This window comes from Sturnus vulgaris, chromosome 4 (genome assembly GCF_052056855.1).
Source record: "Sturnus vulgaris isolate bStuVul1 chromosome 4, bStuVul1.hap1, whole genome shotgun sequence".
Lineage (NCBI taxonomy): Eukaryota > Metazoa > Chordata > Aves > Passeriformes > Sturnidae > Sturnus > Sturnus vulgaris.
Window position 1 is genome coordinate 41,316,668 of NC_142246.1, and position 19,876 is coordinate 41,336,543.

The window sequence follows — 19,876 nt, forward strand, 5'->3', positions numbered from 1 at the left end:
CCTTCCTGTGGTAGGACCCCAGGGAGATCAAAGCTCAGTAAATGTCAAAGCCCAAATCTTCAAAGGCTATCTGGATTCCTAATGCCATTCCAGAAACATAACTTGACATCATGTACCTAATTTCTAGATCTACCTCTGAAAAAAACTCTGAAAAATTTGAGAAACTTCCCTTGAAAAGCAATTAAAGCCAACATAATCGAAGACAGCAGGTGATGAGCTATTAATAGGCAGCACGATGGGGTAGTTTAGAAACTGTTTTGTTCAGATTATATGCTTTCCTTAATATCTATCTCAATAGTTTATTACCTGATATAGTGTGATCATGCTGTAAGCCCCAGAAGCAGAGTACCTGGGACTGATCTGCAATCTTCACACAAAACTGATACTTTGATTTCAACAAAGAATTTGGACTCTTTGGACTGGGATTTCTGTGGTGTTACTGTGACTCAGTTTTAATAGCACCACATTAGTAATCTGGAAACAGGTGCAAAATGTAAGTACTGGGTACAAGAAAGAAAAAATATCTCAATTGCAAGAAAATTTATGCAAAGAATAAAAAGAGATGACGCACATGAAAAAGCATGGTGACAGAATACCTTAAAAAGAGGCAGAGTGGAAAACAATAATATCACAAATAGCTCAAGAGAGATTGGCACAAATTCATTTTATTTTGTAGCACCTTCTGGCTCATCAACTTCCATAGGTTCATTGGCCCTGTGCTGAACCAGGGCTTTATATGATCCATTTTACTTCTGGATACTACAGGCAAGATTACATATATATCGAAGGATTGTCACATCTGCCAGACAGTGATAAATATTACATTTTAAAAGCCTACTAATTTTGCAGACAGTCTTGCATTGTGCCTATTTGGCTTGCACTACTGTGCTGCCATACAACAAGTGGCAGCACAATTAATCATGAGCATCACAGGGTAATTTGTTATGACAGAGAGCCTTCTGCTCATTAAAGACAGCTTCTCTTTTATCCCTTTATATTATATTCCTCCCTTTGTGTTTCATGTCCAGAAACTGGACTCTGGAAATACTCTGAAGTATTTCCAGGACTACTGAAGATGATGGCTCATGGGTGGCTCAAGGAATTTAGGCCATCTATCCTGCTTAGTGTGCAGGTGTCCTGGGGTGACTTAATGATGCTTGTACCCCCGTTGTCTGTTCTGTTTATGCTGGATATTGAGTTCTGCACCTTTAGGACTGTTCAGAGAGCGAAGGGGGGAGAAGAAGGGTGCAGTTTGTTTTCAGGAGCTGCACTCACTGCTCTGCATTTCTTCTCTGGGGCTGTGCTGTCTGCAGCACGGACAGACAGCGGGAGAGAGCTCTCCTTCGCTTTTAGTTGGCTTTTAGCTAGCTGAGGCAGAGAAGTTCCCCAGACTGTGGGTTTCTTTTCTTTTTCTTGGAACTGTTCAAACCTGCTCTGGACTGAAAACCCAGAAGAACACCAGGAGCTCACACCTGTGGCCCACCGGGGCCAGGACGTGGCATTTTCCATCAAGGAGGGACTGATAAGAGACTAAGTGAGCCGAGCTACACCTCACGACAAGGACTCTCTGAATCTGCCATCTTTTCAGAACAGCGAGAGGTTTTATTGTTTATTCATTTTTTTTGTGCTTGTGAGTGCTTTGCTTGCTGAATAAACACTTTTTTCCACTTGTCTCCAAGGAAATCTTTTCTCGAACCAGTGCAGGGAGGAGCCACTTGAATCTGCTTTTCTAGAGGGACCCCCTTCAGAGGTTTCCTCCCTAATTTTGCCCTAAACCAGCAGAGCAGGTGATGGAGGTGCCAGAGAAGTTGTACACTACCATGCAAAATGAGGATTAAAACCTCATTTTGGTGGGGACCAAGCCTGTGCTGTCTGCTTGCACAGGTTCTGCTGGAACCAAGGAGGCAGCGTGTGGTGACTCCCCCAGGAGAGAGCAGAGCACCCCCACTTCCCTGCAAACACCACCTGCCAGATGGAGGCCAGTTTAGCAGATGATGTGTGGGATGTGTTCAATGAATATGCAATTTCCCATGTCATTACCCTGCTGATCAGCCACTGCAATGATCAAAGCCATTGATTAAATGGCTTTTCTGTCCTCTGAGGAAGTTTTGTAGCAGCTTTTTCCTTTTTTTCCCCCTGGCAATTCATCACAGTAATTCAAGGCTAATGCAAAGATTTTAGCTTGTGCTTTTTTCCCTTATAACCTTTGCGACATAGCTAGGATCATGCACTGATTCCCTTCAGCCCTTCAGCTCTCTAATTGCTGACCTCATTTGCTAATTAGGCTAAATATACGTTAGGCATAAACCTTAGCAATCTAAGCACTCACCTCACTAACAGACAAAAGAAAGCACTTATGCCCCTTTACCCTTCTACAGAAATGTAATTTTTTGCAAGCTTTTTCAACATTAAAATTTGAATGTTGAAGAACTAAATGCTTTTGCCAGTAATAAAGATGAGATCTGTGATGCAGTTGCATTATGTAGGCTAGGAAATAGCACAGAGTATTTCCATAAACTTATTTTCCGGGTTCAACAAAAAGCAAAGCTCTCTAAAAGAATTCACAGTAATTTGATTTAAGTGTATTCAGTAACAACTTTTTTCTATAGAATACAAAAGAACAGCCTAAAAATCTTGAGTGAGTTGGTGATAAATTAAATTTCTTCTAATATTGTGAGGAACTAAACTATGATAGACAATAAACAATGCTGTCCAATATCCACTTTATGTCAAGAACTCACAGACATAATACAGTTTTCTACTTCTGATTCCCTATTTGTGATTTCTGGGAAGCGCTAGAATATTGTTAAAAATGCCTCATCAGTTTTATTCATTTTCTAAAGAATTCTTGTATTTATTCCATATGAATAAACTTTTTTAGGAGAGAGCTTGAAAAAATATACTTACAGTGGATCCACTTAAAATATGTACAATTATGTAAGAATTAATTTAAAAAATGTTCTTGCTATTAGAAAAATCCACTAGAAGGAAAACATTTAAAATTAGCAGACTTTTTAAAACCCATTTTTACACCTTTTTTATTGCACTTTTTGTGATACATGACTGAGATCTCCATTTGTCTTTCTCAAGACGTCTTTTTATTATTTGTTCTTTCACCACTAGCCCACCTCCTCACAGCTTATTTTAACATCCAAAATACCTGACAGAGGAGTTTTAAACAGACATGATAAACATAAAAAAAGCTTCTCATCAAGCTGACAGAAAAAAAAAGTCCTCTGATTGTTAATCTGCCCTTTCAAAAAAATACAGCTTTCACTAGTCTGAGACCTACAGTGAGTAATACCAACCCTCTTCCCAGAACAGGATCAGCAGAGTGCAGTATAATGCATCATGCTCTGCTGGGCTACCACGCAAGCCTCCTCCTCCCAGACCATCCTCCTCTTGCCTGCCCAGACTCTGGGTATTGAAATTCTCGAGATTTTTTGACAAGCTCTGCAGCAAAATGCATTTGCAGGTAATTTGGAAAGCTCAAAGCATTTTTAGTTGTAATTTTCTTTACCTAAATGGTTTCTCTGTTGCACAAAGGGAATGAAATGTTAGTTTTAACCCTTTTAGCTCCTTCTGCATAGCCACTGAAGATGAGGAAGAGGAAAAAAAAACCCTATGTTTCAACACTGGTGAGAGTAATTTCTCTCATTTGCTGTAAATGCTTGGTGCTGGTAATTACCAGATAGTAAATATTCAATTGCCATTATATAGCCATTTTACTCTCATAGTGAGAATGCATCCACCTCACGGAGGTGTGGCTGGCCTCTGACATGAATGCTGCTTATATTGTAGGGGAAAACCAGAGAAATAGGCAGATGGTATCAAAATTCTCAGTGTGAACTTATACTGATACTGTATACTGATTTTGAGATGTGGGGTAAAACCCCTGAAGTCAGAGGCAGCTGACACAAAAAGCAGTGGGCTCCATCCCCCTCTGAGACATTATGAACATCAGGACCTCCACACACTCTTTCCCTGCTCCTGCTTAAGGTCTCTCCCTCAGGAGGCAGCCCTCCAGGAACATCTCCAATGTTTCCATGGGCTGCAGTTCCTCAGGAGCTGCTCCAGCAAGAGTCTCTTTCACTTGGTCACAAGTCCTACCAGCAAACCTGCTTCAGCATGACCCCCTCTCTATGGGTCCACAAGTGCCAGGCGCCTGTTCCAGCATGGGCTTCCCACGGCATTAAAGCCTCCTTTGGGCACCCACCTGCTGCATGGGCTGCAGGTGGATTTCTGCACTCCTGTGGATCTCCATGGACTGCAGGGGCAGCTGCATGGCAGCTCCATGGCAGCTCACTGTGCTGATGCCTCACTGTGGTCTGCATCATGGGCTGCAGGGGAATCTCTGCTGGGGCACCTGGGGGACCTCCCTGCCCCTCCTTCTGCACTGACCTTGGTGTCTGCAGAGCTGTTCCTGTCACATATTCTCACTCCTTCTCTTTGGCTACAGCCACATGTTTTTTCTTTTGCTCCTTAACTCTGTTATCCCAGCGGTGCTACCATCCATCACTGATGAGTTCAGCCCTGGCCAGTGGCTGGTCCCTCTTGGCACCAGCTGGTGTTGGTTCCATCAGACATGGGGAAAGCTTCCAGCAGCTTCTCACAGAAGCCAACCCTGTAGTCCCCTGCTACCAAACCTTGTCACCCAATACAAGGTTCTGCATATTCAAGTATGAGAAGACCTGTAATATAAAAGAAGAAATTTGAGTATTTACATTTTTAGCATTTTCAGATCAGTGTTGCATGTATTTTCAGTTTCTTCCTATGTTAATCTTACATGAAATGGTTTAGCTCACCCAACTCATTAGATTAACCCTTTAATCTCCATATTCTTACCATAAATTACATCTGCTTTAAGACAGCACCATATTTTAATGAGAGAACCTCATGTTTCAAAACAATCATCTGATAATTTTGACTACAAACAGTAGTGTATTAATGTATTCTAGCATACAAACACCAGAAACATACAAATGCACAAGACATATGGAAATTACATTACTCTTTCTTTTCTCATACCAAATTGTAATGAGAAGTGATCCAATCAGACAGGAAAAAATACTGTTGGAAAATAAGTACCTAGGTCTCAAATACTTAATGTATTTTTTCCTGATGCAGTTTTGTACTGCATGAGACATGGGTATGTTTGCAGATTCAGGATCAAAGAACACAAGTGCTAACTTACACTTTTTCAGTAACCAAAAAATAGCTAAAAATCTGATTATATAAAAATAAAAAATAAGCAAATTGCTTTGCAATTAAGCAAAGTGTGCAGATATGTGAAGTGAAAGGAAAAGAGAGATATTCAACATCTTTCCCCTTGCTTGTGGTGATGCTCCACAGCATGTCATTGACTAACAACAGGAGAGATGAGTAATGAGATAGGAGGGAGGTATTTGACTGTAGTAATGATAAAATATCAAAGCACCAGTGAATGCAGAGAGAAAGCAATGGACTTTGATCTGTGCTGGATGGAAAATTAACTTTCTTACCCTTTTTTACTTATTAATGGGGGATCCAGGGCAGAACATTTAGAGGTGTATTCTATGCTGCCAAATTTAGTTTTTATTTTCTAATTTATTTGTAACTGCTAACCACACTGCAACTTGAAAATCTTCTCTTTTAAAACTATGCATTGTTATAAAATACATGTTTAATGCAGTAGGACTAGGTGAAGGAATATTTCAAGTTTTTAGACACTGTTTTTATAAAATTCAGTGCCAAGTAGCCACTTTGTTGGAAAGTAAGAAAAACAACACTTTTTCTTACTTTCAGGGGAAATTAGCAACATATACTTACTGCCTGGTACATATGGCCCATGATACATCACTAATGGTCTTAGATTAACGTCTACATTTTACTTTCTAAAGATATGGAAGTGAAGAGATACAAAGAGATGCTGCTAGCACTTACTTGACACTCTGAAGAATGCCTTAGCAGAGAATTACTGGAAAACCAGAAATTATAATTCACTCCTTTTCTTTCAACAGCTTTTGGAAGCTTTTCTGCCAAATAACATCTCTCAACTATTTAATTTACTACAGCTTTTACCTGTGGTAACTAGATGGAAAGAACCCCTTACCATGCTACCTTCAACTTCAGAACCAACCTCTTTTTCTCTAGGAATATAAACTTAGCAATAGTAGGAAAAGAAAAACTTATTTTATCTTATGAAAATCCTTTTAGTTCTTTATGATGACTTAAGTATCGTGCAGAAACTGTGCTCAGAGCATCCACATATGACTTAGAACTTTTTAATGCATGGCTTTGAAATTAATAATGAGGGCCCTGCAAGATACTCTGCTAAACCTGTGCTCATAATTAACATGAGGAGAAACAAACTTCACCTCTGACAGAGACGGAGAAGTTCCTTTTTCTTGATAATAGCATTCAAGTTTTAACAGGGTAATAAATGACATGGACTAAAAAAGTAATTTCAGCTGAAATGCTGAGAAAATGTCAGCAAAATCAGTATGCCTGACAGTTTAGCCAGCAGCACCTGAGAAGGATTGCTGTGACATGAGCTTGGCTCTCTTATTCAGTGTGATGTTATGCTTGTTAATCTTCTCTTTCTAGGATCAACACAGATTGTTTTTTGGGTTTTGGTTCTTTTTTTTTTTTTTTTTTTTTTTTGTGTGTGTGTGCGTGTGTGTTGGGTCTTTTTTGGCTTCTACAGAGGACTCAGGGCTATTTAGTGCCAAAAATATGTCCATTTTTTGGTGGTCTCTGCTACCTGATAATGTGACTGACTAATCTCAATTCAGCCATATAAAGGAGGCATGTTTTGGAGGAACGGAGTAAAGAAAGCCCTGCTGTCTTGGAAACACTGATTTTTGGCATACAATTTAGTTTTTTCCGTATGAAGGTATAAAGAGAAAAATCAGGTCTAAAGTCAAGCTGCCAAGTAGTCAGCCCCATCCTTTGTCCCACCTACAGGGCTACCAGTGGCTCCAGGGTACACAGCCATTGTTATAGCTGGCCTTTGGGATAAGGGATTGGCTGTAAAATGCTTTCTGGCCTATATATCAAAGGGTTGTTTTGGGTTTTTTCTGGGGGGAGATGGGGTTTGTTTTGGTGGGGTTTTTTTTGTTTGATTGGGTTTTTTGTTTGGTTTGATTTGGGGTTTTTTGTGTGGAATCAGCTGTAGCCTTTTAGAACAGCATTTCTGCAGCAAGTGCAACCAATGTCCCCCTCAGACTCAAAAAAGAATTTTTAAAAATCTTTCCCAAGGTATAATGCATTTGGAAACAAAATTGGTCTCAGCAAATTTTGATATTGAGGATTTTGTTTTGGAAAAAACTCCAAAAGTTGCTGGTTGTCTGTTTGCTGTTATGCAGCAAACTTATTCCATCTCAGCTTCTAACTTCCAGTCACCAAATTATTATATATTGAAGATGAACTTTCTCTCTAAAGATCTGGGTACTGAAGTTCATCATTCTTCAAGATTGATCTTCCTATTCATATATATAATATTATATCCTTTATTGCTTACCAGGAATTCTTTGATAGCTATATGTAACAAAACATTACAGAGGAAATTGATATTCATTTGTTTTTCATAACTATTCAGTACACGGGGGTTTTCTGCATAATATGTTCTTATTCAATCTCTATTTAAATGAAAGCTTTAATGGAAATCTTACATCAGTTGCTAACATAAATCATCATAGCAATTTTAGCTATACCTTGGTGGAATGCTTCAAAAAATCTGAATTTGATTGAAAGGCCTATGTAGAAGTTTAGATTTCATAACAGGTTCTTTTAAACACATAACCTGATCATTTTAGCCATTAAAGACTATCTTTTTATGATGTAAGATTGAAGATTACTTGTGAGAAGGAAATAAACATTAAAAACCCCCCATATTTTTCATACTAGCTTTACTATTAATCAATATGCTTGAATATTTCACCCCTTTGTTTATGCATTTAATAGAAAAAATATTAATATTACAGCATCATATAAATAATTTATATATATTTTATTTATATAGCACATAGAGTTAGACATGTAATCAAAAAATTATTTTTTATAATGAAAAAATTGCAGGTATATAACTTGAAAACTATCTAAATTCCTTAGAGAAAATGGAAAAATCTACTTTTTTTTCTAACTGCAAAATATGCTGATATAAATTAATTAAATTTTCTGTAAACTTGAGATTTTGATGAAAAGAAAAAATAGAGCTCATGCAAGACAAGGCTAACAGGGGTTGTTGAATTCTTACATGTTTTTTATGTCTGTGTTATATCTGAGCACTTCCAAATCCAAAATAGTATGGATAATTGTATATTAAAATTCGTTGTTTGTGTTTTAATCCTTTGAATACTTGAATTTTTTTTTCATATACACAGATAGATCTTCATTGAAGCAGTCATTGATTTCCAATCTATGGAAATCTTTTCGTGCATCAAAACCTGCAAAGTGACTTACATGGAACTGAATTTTGTAATAGTTTTGGAGACAGTGACAAATTTGATGTAAGGTTTATTATTGACATGAATAGATTTGGAATTTTTCTTAATAGTGCCATAAGATTAATCATTTTTCCAGATACAATTCATATGCTCAGTGAGCTATTTATTATACAAGTCAATGAAGCATCTGACGAGTGAATGCTCCATTTCCCTGGTAACCATATGTCCTACTTGCTGTAATTGAATCTTCCAGAGGAACCATATTTCACTTCTGCATCAGACAAATATAATGTAAAATTCACTTGAGGTCACTCAAAGTTCCTTTGTTAAAACAAACAAACAAAAATCACAGGTCTGTTTAAAAATATAAACATGAATAGAACTTAGGGATGTCATGAAGTTACATATGCATCAAATAATTCTCAATAATGGATATCAACATCTCCAGCCAGAAAGTACCTAATTTTGAATGATGGTTCATTCTCATAAATGACTCTCTCATTAATATGAATAAGACTTACACAGTGGACAGTTCAGAGCTTAATTGTTAATGGAACATGAAAAAGTTGTGGAAAATGGTCATAACAGTTTTTAAACCTAGATCCAGAGACAGAAGAAATGGGTTAGGATTGGATTCCAAGACTGTTCACTGTGGCTTCCAATTGCAACACAACTTGATCCCCCTTACTTTTTCTATACTTGTCCCTAGCCAGATTAATGGAACAAATTTGTAAGATCATAGTGCTAAAACTGGCCATAAAACCAAAATGCTGAACAAAATGCACTAATCGTCATTTTGAAAATGGAAATCAGCCTATTAAACTAACTTCACTGCTAATTGTTGACTGTGTCATAAGCTAGTTAAAAGAACAGTTGGAAGCAATCACATGTAGAGAACAACACTTACTCTTTATTCTTCTGAGCTCTGGATCAGCTCACATTTAGGCTGGAGGAAAAATTTGGTTTTTGTGGAAATAGAGCTGAGTACTAATTGGTCCAAGTTCTATGTAATACAATGGAGTTGTTTTCTCCTTGACAGAGCTGTGAACTTCTTTGTAGGAAAACATTGCAGTCAGTGATTTACTGCCTTTAAGGTGAGTTACACCCCAGTGTCCTCTTTTGTCAGTTCCAGAATGGGATGCAGAGGAAAGGAATGGAGCTTAGGGATCCTAGGAAGGAATTTAGTTTCCAAAACTGGGTAAACACAGCTCATTCATTGTTAAGGTTGATATAAAACTCCTTAATTCCAATGGATGTTGGACCAGGTATTACCATTGTCCTTTTTATATAGCTTTTGTTAAGCCAATCACCGGACCTTTAAATGATGAATACTACTGTACATTTTTTTACTGGGATTAGTATACTAAGTCACCTTATGTTTCCTTGCATAATCATCCAGGTACTTTGCTATGAATATTACAAATTGAGATAATTTCCGTTGGCATAGTACCTTTCTAATCACTAAAGCAAGATGAAAACTTTGATTACAAAGAAAAAAAAAGAGAAAAATATTTTAAGCACAGTGCTAATTAATTTTTAATGCCTGTGATTTAGAAAATAAAAATTATCTACTAAGAAATTGGCGATTATTCTTGCAGTATGCTTTTGCCTTCAGTATTCCTCAAGGACAAGATTAAGTATTTAGGTAGAATTCACATTGTTAAAGTTATCTTGGAATATATATATGTTAAATCTGTCTATAGTGCTCAAAAGTAGAGTTTTCACAATTTGGATAGAACAAGAGCTTGTTAATTTTAGAATGAGGTGAGAAAAAAATTAAGGAAAGTCAATAATCTAAGTGGGAAAAAGAACATATTTCAAATTCTAATCTGAATGTTTCAAATTCTGATTTGAATTATTAATTCAAATACGTCCAGAAAATAGTTGTGTCAGTAGATTATTTTACAGGCATGGTCAATGCAATCAAATATTTATTTAATAGCACAGTGAACTATCCCTGAAACCAAATGCAAGTGATCATCCTGGTCTCTAGGCTGCAGCTATCAAAAGAACCAGCATTAGCAACTAACATCAAGAGCCAGAATTACCTGCAGATTGAGCCATGGAGATGTTTACTGCACTCTCCCATTAAAGGTGTACTGTTGCACGGGAAGAATTGAGTGCATTACACCAAGCAGATGAAAAGCAAGCAGAGAGCAGCACTGGAAAACTTGCTACTGGCTGACATGTTCTGAAAGGAAGGCAGACAGAAAGCCAATAAAATCTGGAGAAAAGGGTAAGTAACAGAGGTTAAAACAGACACCCACATAATAAAATTAAACATAGCATTCCAGGTGTAAGCATTTTTGTTTCTAATTTGTGATGTAAACACAGAAGTAAGGGCCATCATTTCTAACATGGAAGATAAACATCCTCTCATTGGAGTGGCTGTGGACCCAGGAATACCCCTATGCCTTGAACCCTGAACATACTGACTGCAGCATCTCAGGACCAGCACACCCCTATTCCCTGCATTTCCTATAGAAAAAATCACACAGGTTTTTTTACCCTATGGGGAGCCTGCATTCCTAGCGCTGGGTTCCTACTCTATATCCAGTATCCTGAGCATCTTTTGTCTACAAGTTCATGAGAGGATGAAATTATTCTTTTCCCTCTACATTTCATAGCTTCCTTTCTACTAAAAAAATTGAAAAAGATAGTAAGCTTTATTTCTTTTATTCAGAATTCTGTCCTGCCATTTCCAGTGTCAAGTGTCAGTAACACCAAAGTGACTACTAATTGTGTTTGAAAGCAGGCAGTGAAATTCCTGAATTCCTGTTCAGAGTATATCTGCAAGGATTATGACCCTCATTATGACAATCTCCAGTTTTTTAAGTATCAGATAATGATTATTGCCAAATGGGCTTCACATCTTCCATTGAAAGGACTAGTACAGTCACAGTTTGATGTTGTTTCACTCTAAAATTGTTGACAAGAACTCTGTGATTCTGGATAATGAATGCACTTCTGTGACTTGGACCACAGTATATGCATTCATGTACATTTGGGAATTAATTAGTATCTATGAATCTACTCTGAAAATTAACACACTGTAAGGCCTCATCAAAGGTGTTATCATTTAACAACTAATAAAACCCCAACAATTGGTCAATGCCCTAAATTTCACCAGAAGTGAAGAACAGATCCTCTGCAAGGACAGCCTTGACTTTCTTCATTTTCCAGGATACATTCTGGGGACCACTTGGGTGTTTTGATTTAGGCAGAGCATGTCTACTTCTCATAGAGTACGGAGATACACTAAGGAAATTATACTGGAAAATATTTTTTTTCTTGGATTTACCAATGATAAAATGGATGAAGTGTCATCTTTGTTTTCAAAGATGAAGTTCATTATGTCAAGAATTTAACTATAGCACTTAGAAAAATAATAAGGGGGATGAAAAATGAGAGATTAAGCTGTAAAAGTAGGAGTCACTACTCAGAAAACATAGGTGCTTTATGTATATATATATATGGTACTGTTCAGAGCTTAAGTAGGCACTTGGTATTTCATGTGAAGTGCTACTTGGGTCTCTCATATCTCTCCTTCTACATGTATGAGAGAGAGTAAGGGTCCTTCAGCCTCAAAATCTCCTAAATTATTCAGCCACACCTAAAGTTTTAATTATAATGTGCATGCCATCTTTTCCAGCCCAGCAATTTATTTTTTATTAGCAGAAATTAATTTAAAATAATTTCTACAAAGAAAGGTAGCAAAATCTGCTAAACAATGTATTAAGCAAATCTCACATATCCAGAGTAAACTTCCATTCTTCCAAAGTTGCAGAGTTATTTTTCCCTTCTTTTCTTTTGAAGAAAGCCTAAAACTGACTGTCTCTTGTAATTGAATGGAAATCATGAGTTCAGATATTCATCAAACCATCATCTGAATACAAAATGCACAAGTCTGGGTAGGTACAGAACAATAGAAGTACAAAATTAGATAAAACTTTTAGAGAAACAGAAAGAAAGTCAACAGTGGCACTGCAGTATAAACAAATATTTTCTTCAACAAATGCTTCCATTAAAGTGTTTTTGGTTTTGTAGCAGGAAGTGAGGAATAGAATTTGCACTGAAAAACTTGCCTGTTCAGCTTAAAAGCTCTTGGAAGGCTAGGAATGAGAGAGAATGGCATAGAAATGAAACTACCAATTAAAACCTAATTGTGTTGTGCCAAATAAGAAGCCATTGAATCAAACTGGGATGACAGAGAATATAGAGCAAGATGTATTTCATAAACAATTGTCTGAATTACTTAAAATAATTTATATGCACCGAAGATGAATTATTGCAAGTTAATCTATGAACATAAAAACAGAATAAACATGTCAGTAAAAACATTTATGATAAAGAATTTAACCATTATTTAACCAAATAATTCCTTTTATCTACACAAAAATCTTGTTTAAATGAATTAGTGAATGAAAGGAGACTTTCTTCAATAATGTAATTAATGACTGCCCCTGGGGCTTTATGTTGTTCTCAGAGATGCACATTCAATGCACTTCAACAGTAAATGTCCACCTCACCCTACATTTGCTATGATACCAATTCCTGCTAGCCTTACTTATTGCTTTAAATGTGTCAGGGTCATGTGCTGTATTCATTATGTATGGAAAATAAGCCATGTATTCTTCAGATGAAGCAGATACAAATATGCAATAATTCTACTGAAGCATTTAAGAATACTGTGGACTTGAGCCTATTAAGGACACAGAAGTTAGGTCTGCACCTGTAAAAACTGGTAACTATTCCATTGAAGATTTTTCTTGACTTGTTTTAAGATAAGGTTTGACTTGCTATCTTCTTCCTAAAGCAAATCCAGTCAAATCTGACTTTGTGTACACTCCCGAAACATGTTCAGTTGTAATCAAAAGATGTTACACTGAATTTTGACTTGAAAAACAATTTAATTAAGCACATGCATTTTAGACTGTTCTAAAGTTAACCTGACTAGTTTTCTTCAATAAAGCAGTAAGCCCTAGTATGTAATCAAATATTACATAGTTCAAAAGAAATTCTGTGAAACTTTTAGGAGATCTCAGTGCAAGTTTGAGGGAAATTTGTAGTCACTCATAGGATTTAAATATCTATATCTATCTAACTCTTGATTTTTGCAAGAGTACGCTTTATTGCCTTTTTAAAATGATAACAGGCTAAAGCCAGTTCAGAACTGTAGTGCTTGGGCTTCCCTAAACACTGATTTAGTGTGTACTGATTATGTTTTAATATCTTAATATTAAGAAAGTGACAGACTGGAATTTTGATTTGCTTGATTACTGTGAGATTTTCCCCTTCACCAATTAAATTATTAGCATGTATTTTGCAATCTAGATAGAGTTTAAATGTATACAAACTAAGATAATGACTAAAAATCGTGTTCCTTTACTAGGACTAGATAGAGGGGCATACTTCGACTTACATTTAATTGCCATTTCAAAAAACCTCAATAAATACATTATTTCATATGAGGTATTCTGCAGGTTTCACAACAACTGAGCACATTTTAACACACTAAGCCAGCTACAAAAAATGGCTGCTCTGAGTTCACCTACTTTTGGTTTGCTTCTTTTTTAAAAAATCTCTAATCCAGGAAAGTAGATACATCTTTCTATGAGTCAATGAGTCTATATCTTTCTATGAGTTTCTATATCTGAAACCTCTCTTGGTGTTTACAAAAATTAATATACTGTTGTCCCTCATGGGTGGTTCAATTTGAGATTGTTTTTCATATGCTACCAGCCATACTCTTATTTTTGATGTATTTCTCCTGTATTAAAGCAAAAGGAGAAAAAAGTTGTTTGATCTCTCACCATAGCACCCACTAATCTGTCCAATCCAAGAAAAAACCCTTTATCACACATCTTTTCAAATGTGGCTTCTTGGCTCAGACAGAATAAAAGTTAAGTGGAGTCTTTTTGCCTGCTAATAGCAGCATAACTTCCCACCACATCCTGAGCCACACACCCACCCACCATTTTCTTGTTCTTATTCATGTATTTGCACTTCAGTGCTTATAGGTTAAAAGTTAAACAATTGTTTTGCCAAAAATGCCAGGTGGTAGTGTGGTTTGAAATAGTCCACTGCAGAACCAAGCTGCCATCACTGCTGAGATTGCCTGCTTTTAGTCATGCCCCTCAGAAATGCCTTCCTGAGGATGTCTTATCCATGCCTCAACTTAAACTGCTGGTTCCTTTCTGCTGGTAACTTATCTTAGATGAAAATTCATGTCAAAACGCAGATACTTTGGTATATTATGGGCCTTCTAAGCCCTTCTGTTAAAAAAAAACCCAAAAAACCAAAAAAACAAAACAAAAAAAATTCAGAGAAAAGTAGTAAGAAAGAAAGGATTGGCAGCTGTGAAGATATGTCCACACAATCCAGCTGTGCAAGTAGCTACATTGCAGATGCCACCTTTCTCATCTCCTACTGTGTATAAAACTGGAAGATCTGTGTCTAAGTGGGAAGAAATGGAAAAAGGTGATTCCTGTTTCATGCACATCTGCTCCTTTAGCTTTAAAGGTTGTCAAATATGAATGCTTAATGGTACACATATCTGTTCTCTAAAATCTGGGAAAACACAACACCTTGCAAGACACTCCTGTCAAATTCATGCCTGTGATTAGAAGGAAAAATTTTAAGATAGTCAATGCCCTTTTAGTCCTTGGTATTATTTTTTGCATATACTGTACATTACAGTTCAATGTGATCTATGCTGATTTCCCCATAGAAATTGGAGGAACATTTTCCAAAAACTGTTGGCTTAAACTCGAAAAAGCCCCTGCAGCTGAAGCTGCTCTGCAACACTACGTCCTTTTTCAGGGGTGCTCAGTCACATTCTTCCTCAGGTCAACACTAAAGCAATAATCAAGCATTTTAGACAAAAAATTAGTTTATTTGTTTGCTTGGAAAAAATAGCACTATATCTTCAAACAAATAAGAAATTAATTAACTTTTTTGCAACTTCTACAAGACCAAGAAGGTTTTTTAAAAAATATGCTTCTTAAGTTCTGTACTTTAGGAAGTCTAGCAACAAAGTGAAACAGAATATGAAATGCCTCATCTAGTAGTGCTAGAGAAAGAAAGCACAGTCCAAATCCCAGTTCCAACATTAGTAACCATATTATAACTGAAAGTATTTTTACAAAATTTGTAGTGCAGATTTAGTGGCCCAGTAATGAAGAATGATTAGCCATACCTCTCATTAGGGTTCTTTCTACATTGGAAGCCACAGTTTATCTTTTTTTTTTTTTTTCAGGTAACTCCTGAATGACATTTATTACTTTCATTATTTAAAACATTTTTGGTTTTGCTTATATGCATAAGAATTATTTTAAATTCAGCAAAGGGAAAAATAAAAATGAAAGCAGGATTTGTTCAAAGACACTATGAAACAAAAGTGATAGTTTGCTCCTAAGGAATCATAGACAGAGTGACTACTGTATTTCTGGTTTTGCTCCACAATTATCTCAAGTATGCCTATTCAGCTCATACTTACCTCCTTTTGTAATTGTTTGTATAAATGAATTCTGGGACTGAATTGCATAAATTCAATAATAATTATAACACAAATCCCAAGCCACAATCCCTTGCCTTGGTTTCTGCATGAAATCTATTTTATTATCCCAATTTTAAATAACTGCATCAATATTTTCCTGTTAGTAATGAAATGCATGCACATCAATTGATCTTTCTTATGGCGGTAATATTTCTCATATCAATATATAATCATCAAGAAAAATGCTAATCCAACATGATCAGGTTTAAAGTGTTTGGAGCTTCCTGGTAGTCTCTGAAATCCACTTTTCAAATGAACACTGTTAACACTGAATTGAGCTAAAACATTAAAATCTTCCCTGTCTACATTTTTTGCATATATTAAAGGATTTGTATACTCAAGTCACAATGTGCTTTCTTAACAAAACCCCACAAAAATGGTGAATCAAATGAGAAAGGAGCATCATATTAAATGATGTGGTGGGCCTGAAGTAGTTAAGATGACAATTATAAAATACTTCTAGCAATGCTTAAAAAGAATAAGACAAAACCTAAAAATTATAGGAATTGTTATTGTTAACAATTAAAGGAACCCTACATGCCTTTGAAATGGCAAAATTATGTCTGTTGGCTACTACATTTACCTTACAAGAGAGCTGACAATTACTAAAATATCTGAAGAACATTTCTGTTGTTTTCTTTTACTTCAAACAACCTAACCCTGTACACAATCTAGAAGCTTTGTCATTAGCTTTAGAGAATACAAGATGAAGCTGTTAAATGTTATTGTATTTCATTACCAGCCTCACCTCCCTTTCCCCTTTTAATCATAGGAGACTCTTGCTATTTCTCGATACTGGATAATTTAAATGGCCACAAGATGTTTCAACAGATTTATTGCAGTGTCTGTTCTAAGCATATAACTTTCCTTATCCATCAATACCTAAACATCGTGGCCTATATTCATATGGAAATTGGAGGAGTAGCAGTGGATCACTGAATCTTGTCTAAACCCATATGGCATAGAAGGTTTACACCTAGATAAGGTTTACATTTTATGCTCCCACCCAACACAGTAAAGCATCAGCCATTTGAAGCCCCTCAAAATAGCAGTGATGCTCTGCCAAGCTTTCAACAACACAGGAAGCTCACAGCTTCCCATGCTCCCAGTGCGTGTGCTTTCATCTGGTACAGGTTCATTCCCCATCACCCCAGCCCACTGCTCTCAAGGGTTCTGACAAATGTATACCTCCCCAGTCCAGAAGGCACTGACTTGCATTTAGCTTCAAAATCTGTGGCTACAGAAGGAGAGCTTGTCTGACAAAAATATGCTACATGTTAGAATAATATGAAGGTGCACATAAATCATCTATTCAGCTCTAAATGATTGTGTTAAAGCAGATTAGGCAAGAGCAGAGGTTAAAAATTACAGGAAGTAGTGTTCAGACTGGCCTGAATTAGCAAAGGCACTTAGGCAAAAGCCACTGCAGAGGGGATCTTTTCTTTATATAAACACAAAGATTATTTATACTTTGATATAAATATGTAGTAAATAAGAATATCATATCTGCTAAAAGCCCAAATTTCACTGTAGAAAACTTCCCAATCATCTGTGTCTATCCACATTTCTGTTGTCAACCAGAATTAATCTCTGGGGAAGATATTTTTAATTTTTGTTTGCTCTATGTTTGTCTCACTATCAACATAAAACAGCTAATAGCAATGATTGACAAACTATTTTAATCTGAAAAATAACTATTTCTACTAAGAATTTATAAAATATCCTAGTCAAAAATTTCTGAGTCAAAATTTCCAAGACTTCTCCTACATAAAAAGTTTAATTTGCTAAGATATATGTGATTTTTTAAAAAAATATTTTTAACTGGAAATACCAGCTGTTTGTTACACTTTTGCTAGCGCTCAACCAGAGAAATATGGTGTTGTGTTCTTCTATGATTTAGTTATTCTGTTGCCTTTACCCAGAGATAAGCTTTTTTTAACTTCAAAAACCTTGATATTTGGTAGGTGCTAAGTGCTTTCGCTTCAGTAGCTTTGAGCCTTTAAGACACTTTTATCTTTGCAGATTATGATCTAAAATACCGAGGGAATAGGGAAGACTGTGGTGACAGCTATAATTATGAGACATACCTTATGATGTAGGCTTCATTATTAGACACTTCCCAGAACCAAGAGGAAAAGTAATATGTAGGCTGTTCACACAAAATGCTGCAACAGCACCCACCAGTGAAAATGTAGGAAGATAAAGGTCTTCATTTCTAAAGATTGGCCACCTTCATGGCAAATGACTCCACCTCCAGCATGCTGTTGCCCAAAACATATATTTCATTGATCCAAGTTAATGCAAAACTTAGCAAATATCAGTTGAACACTACATGGAAAAAATATAACTATTCTAAAAATATAAATATAACCCATTCTAAAAGTTAAACTTGATCCTAGGCCAAAATCTGTGAGATTTTTTTACAGATATGCCAGTAACCAATTTCTTAGTAGATGTGGCTGAAATTGAAATAATTCTTGCTGTGGTTTTGGGCTGAATTCTTGGGAGAAGGAATGTCCTTTGGAGTAAATTTCATAGGGCATAGTAGAGGTAGGACCTATACTCAAGTCTTGACAGTCTTCAAGAGAATGCACCATTTAAAAAAGTAGCCTAAAGCATTCACTTCACATTTAGGCACTATTTCCCTCTGGAATTCAAAGCCTCCTGGCAAACACCTAGGCTTCATATATAATGTATGGAAGAATGAGATACACAAGACTAGCAGAAAGTTATGACAAAAGCAAATGCTAAAAGGGAAGGAAGTGTTTAAACTAATTTTTTCCCCCTTGGAACTTGAAACATGACTCTGCACTTCATCTGCACCCTGCTGGAATATGATCACCACTTCAGCAGACAAGAGTGCACAATTTACATACCCTCTGCTACACATCCTAATTGCTGCCTGGTTGAGTCAGAGCTTGGGAGGTTTAACCAGTTCTCTAACAGGATTTACATTATCTCCTACATTTTCTGCTACATCCACACCAGCAAGTTGCCTAGTTTTGGTTAATATGGTGTTTGCTACCCACTAAAGAATCAGTACTATTTCTTGAATTTCAGACTAATTTGAAGTCATGATCTAGGTACCTTTCTTAATATTTATTAATAATTACTCTTCTGCATAGGAGTCTGATGAATTAATTAGTATAGCTCTGTCCCTTGGACACATACACAAGACTATATTCAACATTTCTTTAGAACATTTTCTTCAATATTTTTCAGCGCAAAGCAGTGCACAATATAAAAATCTTGTGAATATTTTCATTATTTATATGAAGCAGAATGCCTCTTGTGTCATGTGGGTAGTTAAATTGTGCCTATCCATCCTTTTAAATATTAAAAACTCTGCACACAATTACTCTCTCAATTCTATTACAATTACTAATATAGATTCACCAGTAGATAGCTACAGATGGCTATTTTGGCATAAAATTGAAATTTTTTATTTTACCTTACTCTGCTATATATGAGTATATCTAGAGAATTAAATACATAAGCAAAATATGATAAAAATGTGATTTATGGCCTTTGTGGAATGTTCCTCTCCATTTGCATCTCCCAAGTGTCTCAAAACTGACAGTTTATACATCAGTGTCTCCAATAGCACCATGTAACAAAAAGTGCTAAATAAAATAATTTCTCAGTATAACCTGTGGTTTCAGTTTGTCCTTTGCTGTCTCCAAAGTTATTCTCAGCTTGATCTCAGCCCAAAGATGATTTTCTCGCAGGCAACTTGGAAGAGTTCTGCCTCTTACTTGCACTGTAATTGTGTGGGGAGAAAAATCCATCCATTCCCATCTCAAGCTCTGTTTTTTCTTCAAATTAATCTTTTTAAAGGATTACATTTCAAGATTTTGTAATTTGAAGCCTCACAGGGAAAAAACAAGTAAAT

General features: G+C 36.2%; 1 long non-coding RNA gene across 1 annotated transcript in view; it reads right to left on the reverse strand.

Annotated features, from left to right (window-relative positions):
- Positions 1–237: 237 nt before the first annotated feature.
- LOC148223965 (uncharacterized) overlaps positions 238–19,876 on the reverse strand; it is a 40,589-nt gene continuing 20,950 nt past the window's right edge. The window contains exons 8-9 of the long non-coding RNA XR_015803188.1: positions 10,475–10,617; positions 238–4,691 (exon numbers count right to left, since the gene is read on the reverse strand). This is a non-coding gene — a long non-coding RNA (uncharacterized LOC148223965). The remainder of the gene's footprint in view (positions 4,692–10,474; positions 10,618–19,876) is intronic.